Source organism: Aplysia californica, unplaced genomic scaffold (genome assembly GCF_000002075.1).
Source record: "Aplysia californica isolate F4 #8 unplaced genomic scaffold, AplCal3.0 scaffold00076, whole genome shotgun sequence".
In the NCBI taxonomy this organism is placed as follows: Eukaryota; Metazoa; Mollusca; class Gastropoda; order Aplysiida; family Aplysiidae; genus Aplysia; species Aplysia californica.
This window is the reverse complement of record NW_004797346.1, coordinates 478,986-486,123: the sequence shown is the minus strand read 5'-3', so window position 1 is coordinate 486,123 and position 7,138 is coordinate 478,986. Positions and strand designations below refer to the sequence as shown.

Sequence of the window (7,138 nt, the reverse complement as noted above, 5' to 3'; positions counted from 1 at the left end):
CAGAATAGATTATTTTGAAGAGCCATAGCACATAATTTTTTAATATCCTAACCTCGTGATAACACCGAACAACAATAAGAAGAAAAAAAACAACAGCATTAACAATAAAAACATCAACCCTAACAACAACAACAACAACAACAACAACAACAACAACAACAACAACAACAACAACAACAACAACAACAACAGCGTATTTGTACAACAGTTTATAGTAAGCTTACACACAGTAACTCACACAGTATTTATAATTTTGTTGCAGGAACCCTGAAAGACTGTGCACTAAGCACTTGAAGCATTTTTAAAAAGTGACAAAACCAGCACCTTCGATTTCTTTGACGTCACTAGCCGAATTTCCTGCTTGCTCTACCCATCCGGGATTTTCCTCACCTGTGCTGTTTTCTGTCAACAGGTAGGTCAAACAGGTCAAATAAACCCTGGCATTTTTATGCGCCTTAACCCCGCTCTATTCACCTTACACGGCAACTGCTAACGTTAAGATTTTATTCAAGCTACCCGTCACGACCACTTTTGTGTTCTGTCTTCACATGAGATCTGTCTTTTCACTTGCCATGATTTTTATTTTAAATATTAACCCCCTTTCCTCGCTCAAGAGAAATGATTCATGCTTCATCTCGGGGCGATTTGAGGGGGGGGGGGCAGTTTTGAATTTGTGTCAAGCTTCAGTGTTTCGTCTGAAGTGTTCATAAAGGTATATAACACAGTACCGGTTTTTAAAAAATAACCTAAAAACCAAACCAAACCAAAACAGACACAGACGTAGTGCAGTATAGGAGGATACGGAGCTCATTGTAGCTTTCTTCTTTTGCCTGCATTTTGCGGCCTTTTTTGTGTGGCTTTTAAAAAAGTAACCGTGTATTCTGTGTGTTCAGAAACAAACTGGGGAGGAACAAAAGCAATATTCGTTTACTTGCCTTATAACGTTTGCATGTCATATTGTAGGGCCTATGTCATGCGATAATTCTTAGAAATTAAAGTGCATGATCAAAGCGAAACCAGCACTTTGAAATAATTGAAATCTAAAATATCAGCTAGATCTATAGCAAAACAAAGTTCAACAATAGCAGCAACTCAGCAGTTGCATTGGCAGCAGCAGCAGCAGCAGTTGCAGCAGCAGCAGTTGCAGCAGCAACAACAGCGGAGTAGCAAATAAAGCTAACTGTTGAAGACGAGGGAGAATAGTGACGTGGGTTCACGTCATTTTAGTATCCGTAAACAAATTTCTCGAAAAGGAGCTAATTCTTCAAGCAATAGGAGTGCACTCGGACTGCGAAAAAGAAACAAACGGCCATCTTTTCTTTCCTGGACTGGTATAATTAACATCTGACCGTTAAGTCCTGCGCAGCAGGGGAGTGAGTAGGGAGTGAGAAATACATTAGTGCCCTCGCTGTTGCATGTTTCTAAGAAACACGCAACTAAAGTTAAGGAGACCCAAAAAGTCGAATAAAATTGGAAAAACAGCTGGGCCTCAACAACCGACGCTTTGGTGGATAAAGTCCATGTAGGGCAAACTTCTGAGAGCACCATCTGTGGAGTGCACACACATGGGGGTCGTTTGAACTTGGGCGATTTTGCTTATTTTTGCTCGGTTGGTGTTAATGTATCATCTACCTTTAAAGATTTCAAAGTGAGTGGAATGGGACTTAGATCAGGTGTCAATTGGTTAATAAATGTAACCGATCTGACAGTCAATTTGTTCGGATTGTCCCAAAATGTAAGCTTTTGGGCCTCTCTTGAAGGACAATCTGGCAGCTATCAAATGTATCAAACCATATCAGACAGGGATTTGACAAAACTGTTTCAGTGTGCACTAGGTGGTTAGCTCTAGCTATGCTTGCAACTCTATGGGGGTTTTGTTTTTCGAATGCGCAAAAGGCGAGACCGTTCTAAGAAAATAAGAAGGGACGTGTTTAGTCGTGTGTAACCTATAACAGGAAAATCCCACTGTGTTTGTCAGGGGCACTTTTCCCTTGCTGTGCCACGATTTTGAAAACGTTTTCCCTCAGCATCGCCGTACTCTTCCCATCATCATTGAATCCGTGACCCGCACCACAACCCTGCTGAGACTTCACACACACGGAGAAAGGAGGGAGGGGGAGTTTCAAGCTGGCTGTATAAAGCTTTTGCTCTTTTCTAACCGACTTTCCCGCTAGTCAAAGTCAGTGACCGACTGACTTGCATGCGTGAGAGGGTTGTAAATGTAGCGGTGGCTCTATTTCAAGACTTCTCAGCTCTAGCACAGTTCATTCTTTCCCCCTAGGCCTAGGCCAGACACGCTCGTGTGTTGTGTGTGCGCGGTGCGCAGTGGTGCTGAATGAAAAACCTGGGCGCATCGTCCCGACAGAGTAATCACAGTGTGCTCACCAGTATAATTTAGCCTGCAAAAAAAAGAGCGCATATTCAGCATTCTCTGCCACTTTCTGCTCCAGTACGCCTCAATGTAAGTTTTTCCACTTTGCTTATAGATAAATAAAGAAGTTTTATAAATAAATAAATGAGTAGATAGGGCCTATCATTTTATGTAGCCTATGTTATATTATAATATTATATTATATTACATTATATTATATTATATTACATATATATATATATATATATATATATATATATATATATAGTCTATATATAGTCTATATATATAAAGATAGATAGATAGATAGATAGATAGATAGATAGATAGATAGATAGATAGATAGATAGATAGATAGATAGATAGATAGATTGATCCCCCCCTCCCCAAATCGCTTGTTAATTTTTTCACGCGTTTTTATTCGATCGTCGGATAACTAAATTGTATACAGATCTGTGTGCAAGTCGGTACTGAACTTAGATCTACATCTAGATCTAAATTTAAAGCGGGGTCTGTTGCTGGAAATAAAAAAATGTTCTCAAGTAATTGAGGCTAATAGTTAAAGATGTGGTCATTTTCAAAGCGGATGTACGATTTATGTCGGAGGCCACAGTACTACCCCCCCCCCCTTTCCAGCCCCCAAAAAAGCAAGAAAGAGTCGAAGCACCCCCCACCCCCGCTCTCAGAAAAAAGGAATGATGACAGGAAGAAGAAAAAGCAAAACTAACAAAACAAACAAAACAAACCCAAATAAACAACAAAACACACCAAAAAAAAGCAGGAAACCTTATTTTTTTAAAACACGTGACAATAATAGACTTTATACACTTCAATGAAAAACGAAAAACTCACGTTAAAACATACTAACAACACTTTGTTACTGAAGCAACAATAATAATATTACCATCTGGAAAACAGACGTTCATCAATCGAGCAAGTTTGCCTAGTGGAAAAGATAGTTTCATGTTCATGCAAATGTCCATACTGATAATACAATTTTACTTTTGTACATAGAGTACCGGTATAGGTAGTTTGCGGGCAGAGTACGCAGCATAACGTTTCGGCAGTTGGTTTTTAAAAATTTAATTTGTTTTTCTGTTTTAAAGATATCTGTAGAGAAGTAAAATGATCCGTACTGTAAGAACCTACAAAATAAGCCACCGCGTTGAATGTATGCTAATAACGTTTACTTAATTTTTCTCCAATCATCCTGCGCAAACGATTGCACAAGTACTTGCAGCTAACGGCACAGCCTGAAGCACTTGAACGATTACATTGTTTTTGTCTGGGCGCCTGTCCGGCTCTCTTGTTATATCCCCGGAGCTCTGGCGTATAAAATCGGTTTGAACATTCCGTCTCAAAGTTGTATTGTGGAGTTATAGAGGGTGGTTGGCGGGTGCTCTGGTTTGGTTTGCTCCTTCTTTCTATCTCCCTCATCTCGCCTCCTTTTTTATATTAGTTACTCTAGTGTAATACCTCTTATCTCCGGCACTTGTAATATGACCTAATTGTGTTGCTATTTCCGCAAAACTAAAACTATTATTTAAAAAAAAAAGAAGGAACGTTTCGATTAGAAGGGACACAAGAAATTATACTTTTACTGAAAAAATTCCACTTTCCTTTCGGTCGGTGATGTGATAATCAAAAACAGCTTGTACAAGCATGGTGGTCGCGATATGCGATAGCGTAGTTATCTCTGAGTGAGGAGGAATAATCTGAGCCATTCACGACAACGGCTTGAAGTTTGGTCATCATGACCTTCACTTTGAGGCGCTGATCACCGCGGAAAAATTATACAGTTCCTCGCCACATCACCAGACTTATCTATAGCACTTGGCAAGGAGGCTGGAGACAGTGTTTGTCGTTCATGAGTGGAAGCAGAGGTGCACCATCATCATCCTCATGACGTATCAGATCTGAGACAGATAACGACAATCATAATTCACCAATCGTTTGTCTTCTAGGATCTCAAAAACGTGTTTATATTATACCGATCTTTGCTCGTCCCCCATCTGTTCAGGGTCTCTTGGTAAGTTACTTTTCGTCTACCTCTGCCTCGTTTGCTTATTTTTAAAATTAAATAAAATAATGAGAGGCCCACCCGTGGACCTATATCAGCACTACCTGATTTGATTTTTTTTCTCCTTTCATAAAATTCTCAGTCGTCTCTTTAGAACCCACCTTTCTGTTGCTTACATGATTGATTTATTTTTATTATCTTTGGTTATTGACCATCATTCTCAACCGTATAGAAGAGTTGGTGTTTTTTAAAACTCTTTTTATTTTGGTTGTCTTTGAAATGTTACTTCTTTTTTTTCAGGAGTGGGCTCATTCTATTGAAAATGTTAAAAAAATATCTTTAAAAATTGCAATGCTTCGTTTTATATCTGTGGAACAATGGCGTCGGATGTATTATATAATATCCTGAATAGTAACATTATTTAAAGTGTGAAACTTATGCGATGTTTTCGCTTGTGCTTTATGATTTTACTCTTAAGGTTTACTGTTTCTTTTAAAAACATTGCCACACATTTTGTTTTCTTTACAATTAAAAATAACCCTTTACGTTAACTCTTTTTATGGGGGGGGGGTTGTTTTGGTGTGCTTTACGGCCCACGAAGCTGCACAAGGTCATTTGAGCGCGACACATTATGTGTTATTTCAGTTTAGTAGAAATTAATATTTTGTCCGGGTAGCAGTCGAAGCCTACTCTAATCGATTTTAGAACGACGAAGGGATCTTTGACGTGCGCAATTTGCACATGTGTCCTCCGGGATTTTTTCGCCTTTATCCGAATAGGCTAGGTGTTAGACCTTACCTACCCTAAGATCAGGGGTATAGCTGAAAGACAAAAGTAAGAGGGAACCAAGGACTAGCAGTACAAATGCTACAGAAAGAGTCAGGAGCCCAGACGAGGGGGGGGGGGGGCAAAGATGAAGGGTGAGGGAGGTGGAGGCGTATGTTTACTTTCTGTTGTAGCATGATCGAAAAGCTACTGAAGGTTCTTTTTCTGAATTTGCTTTTAATACTGTGCTGTCGGCATATCTGTTGTTATTAGTAGTATTTTTTCATTCACTTTGACGCTTACTCTTTCTTTAATATATTTTTAAAGGATATTAACTGAAAGACAACGCTTTGCAACTTTAAAAAATCAACCAATTGTGTATTGAAGAACTCATTTTATGCAAAATTGACATAGCCAAATAAACTCAGGGCAGGTGGTAACTTTAATTTGTATGCTCTAGGCATTGGTCATTTCTCCCCTGACAAGCTCGAATACGCCACTGGAAATTTTGAATGCACGTATTCCTGTCGGAGGTTTCTGTGTCGATTCTTGTGACGTCCTGTTCCACACTGAGTTTCAACCATGCGATTAATTGTAGATTGTTTCCGTAGACTTGATCTGTAATAAAATAAAGAAAAGCAACAAACAAACAAGCAATCAAAACAGACCCCCCCCCCTATAATATTCGAGGGGAGGGGGAGTCAAGTCGAAAGGGACATGGTGACAATTCATTAGTAAGCTTTAGGCTTATAATATAGCTTTTCCCAAATCTTTCTTGCAACCACGCGATGGCCAGGACTGGAACCACGCTTCCTCAACTGCAGGACAACCCCCCTCCCTCCCTTAATTTGCCCCATACTTTCTCAGGACTGTGAGATAGATGTGACTAACGGTCATGGTTTTACCTGCTCTGGATTTACTGTCCTCGTCCTGAAACCAGAGCGGGCCAACCACGCCCCTGTTGCTGAATAGCCCAAGGCGTGTGGAGACAGGCTGTAATAATTGATTATTTTGAATGGTCAGTGGAACAGAATAACTAGATGAAAGCAGTTGCGTCACTGCATTCCAGGAGATACTTAAGGGAAATGAACTTCATTAGCAGGTATTGGCAAGCTACGACCCCCCGGCCAGTAATGGCCCTCGAACAGTTTCAGTCTGGCCTGCGAGTCGACCCAATAACAACATGTAGACCGAATATAGAATGTGGCCCGTGGTATACTGATAATAATAATTAACTGTGAAAAATAAATAAAACAACAACAAAAAAGAACTAAAAACTGTTCGTGTATAAAATTAAAATCAGTGGTTTCCTGCCTTGCTGGAAGAAATTGAACTGATAATATTATTTTTATCTCTTGAAATGCTGTTGAGTGGCATAATAATTTTTATGCTATATTATATTATTAGAATTAGTTTTGATCGCACTTTTAAGAGCTTGGATATTTCTGCTGGTTTCATCCAATTTTTTCTTGCTTTGGCCCGCGAGACATTCGGAATCGCCTGATCTGGCCCGCAACTTGGACTCGCTTGCCCAAGCCTGGAATACGTTATAACAATGGGTGGAAAAGTGTGTGCCTTTGTCTGGAAATGCAGCTGAGGGGGTTCATGAATAATGTGTACATTTGCACACATGGTATAATATGTTTATATTGGAAGTGGTAAGTTTATGCCGAAATGGATAAAAGTGTATGGTTGTTTGGGGTGCACTATGTAAACGAGTATACATGTGTGTGTGTGTGTATCTGTATGTGTGTATGTGTTTGTGTGTATGTCTCTCTGTGTGTGTTTGTGTGCGCGCACGTGGGCGGGCTTGTTTGATTAGGAATGAGAGAGAGAAAGAGAGAGAGAGATAGAGAGATAGAGAGAGCGAGAGAGAGAGAGAGAGAGAGAGAGAGAGAGAGAGTATAGACGTGTAGAGTAGGAGATAGAATACCGAGATGGAAAGACAGGTAGAGTGACAGATAGACAGGCAGAGGAAAAGA

The 7,138-nt window shown here is 39.8% G+C and overlaps 1 protein-coding gene across 3 annotated transcripts in view; it reads left to right on the top strand.

The window, feature by feature from the left end:
• Positions 1 to 338: 338 nt before the first annotated feature.
• The window catches only part of LOC101864372 (sodium-coupled monocarboxylate transporter 1), a gene marked incomplete in the record, with an annotated part of 54,837 nt that continues 48,037 nt past the window's right edge, over positions 339 to 7,138 (top strand). The window contains 1 exon segment of one of the 3 annotated variants that reach the window (XM_013080154.2): positions 339 to 412. 3 annotated transcript variants of the gene reach the window in all.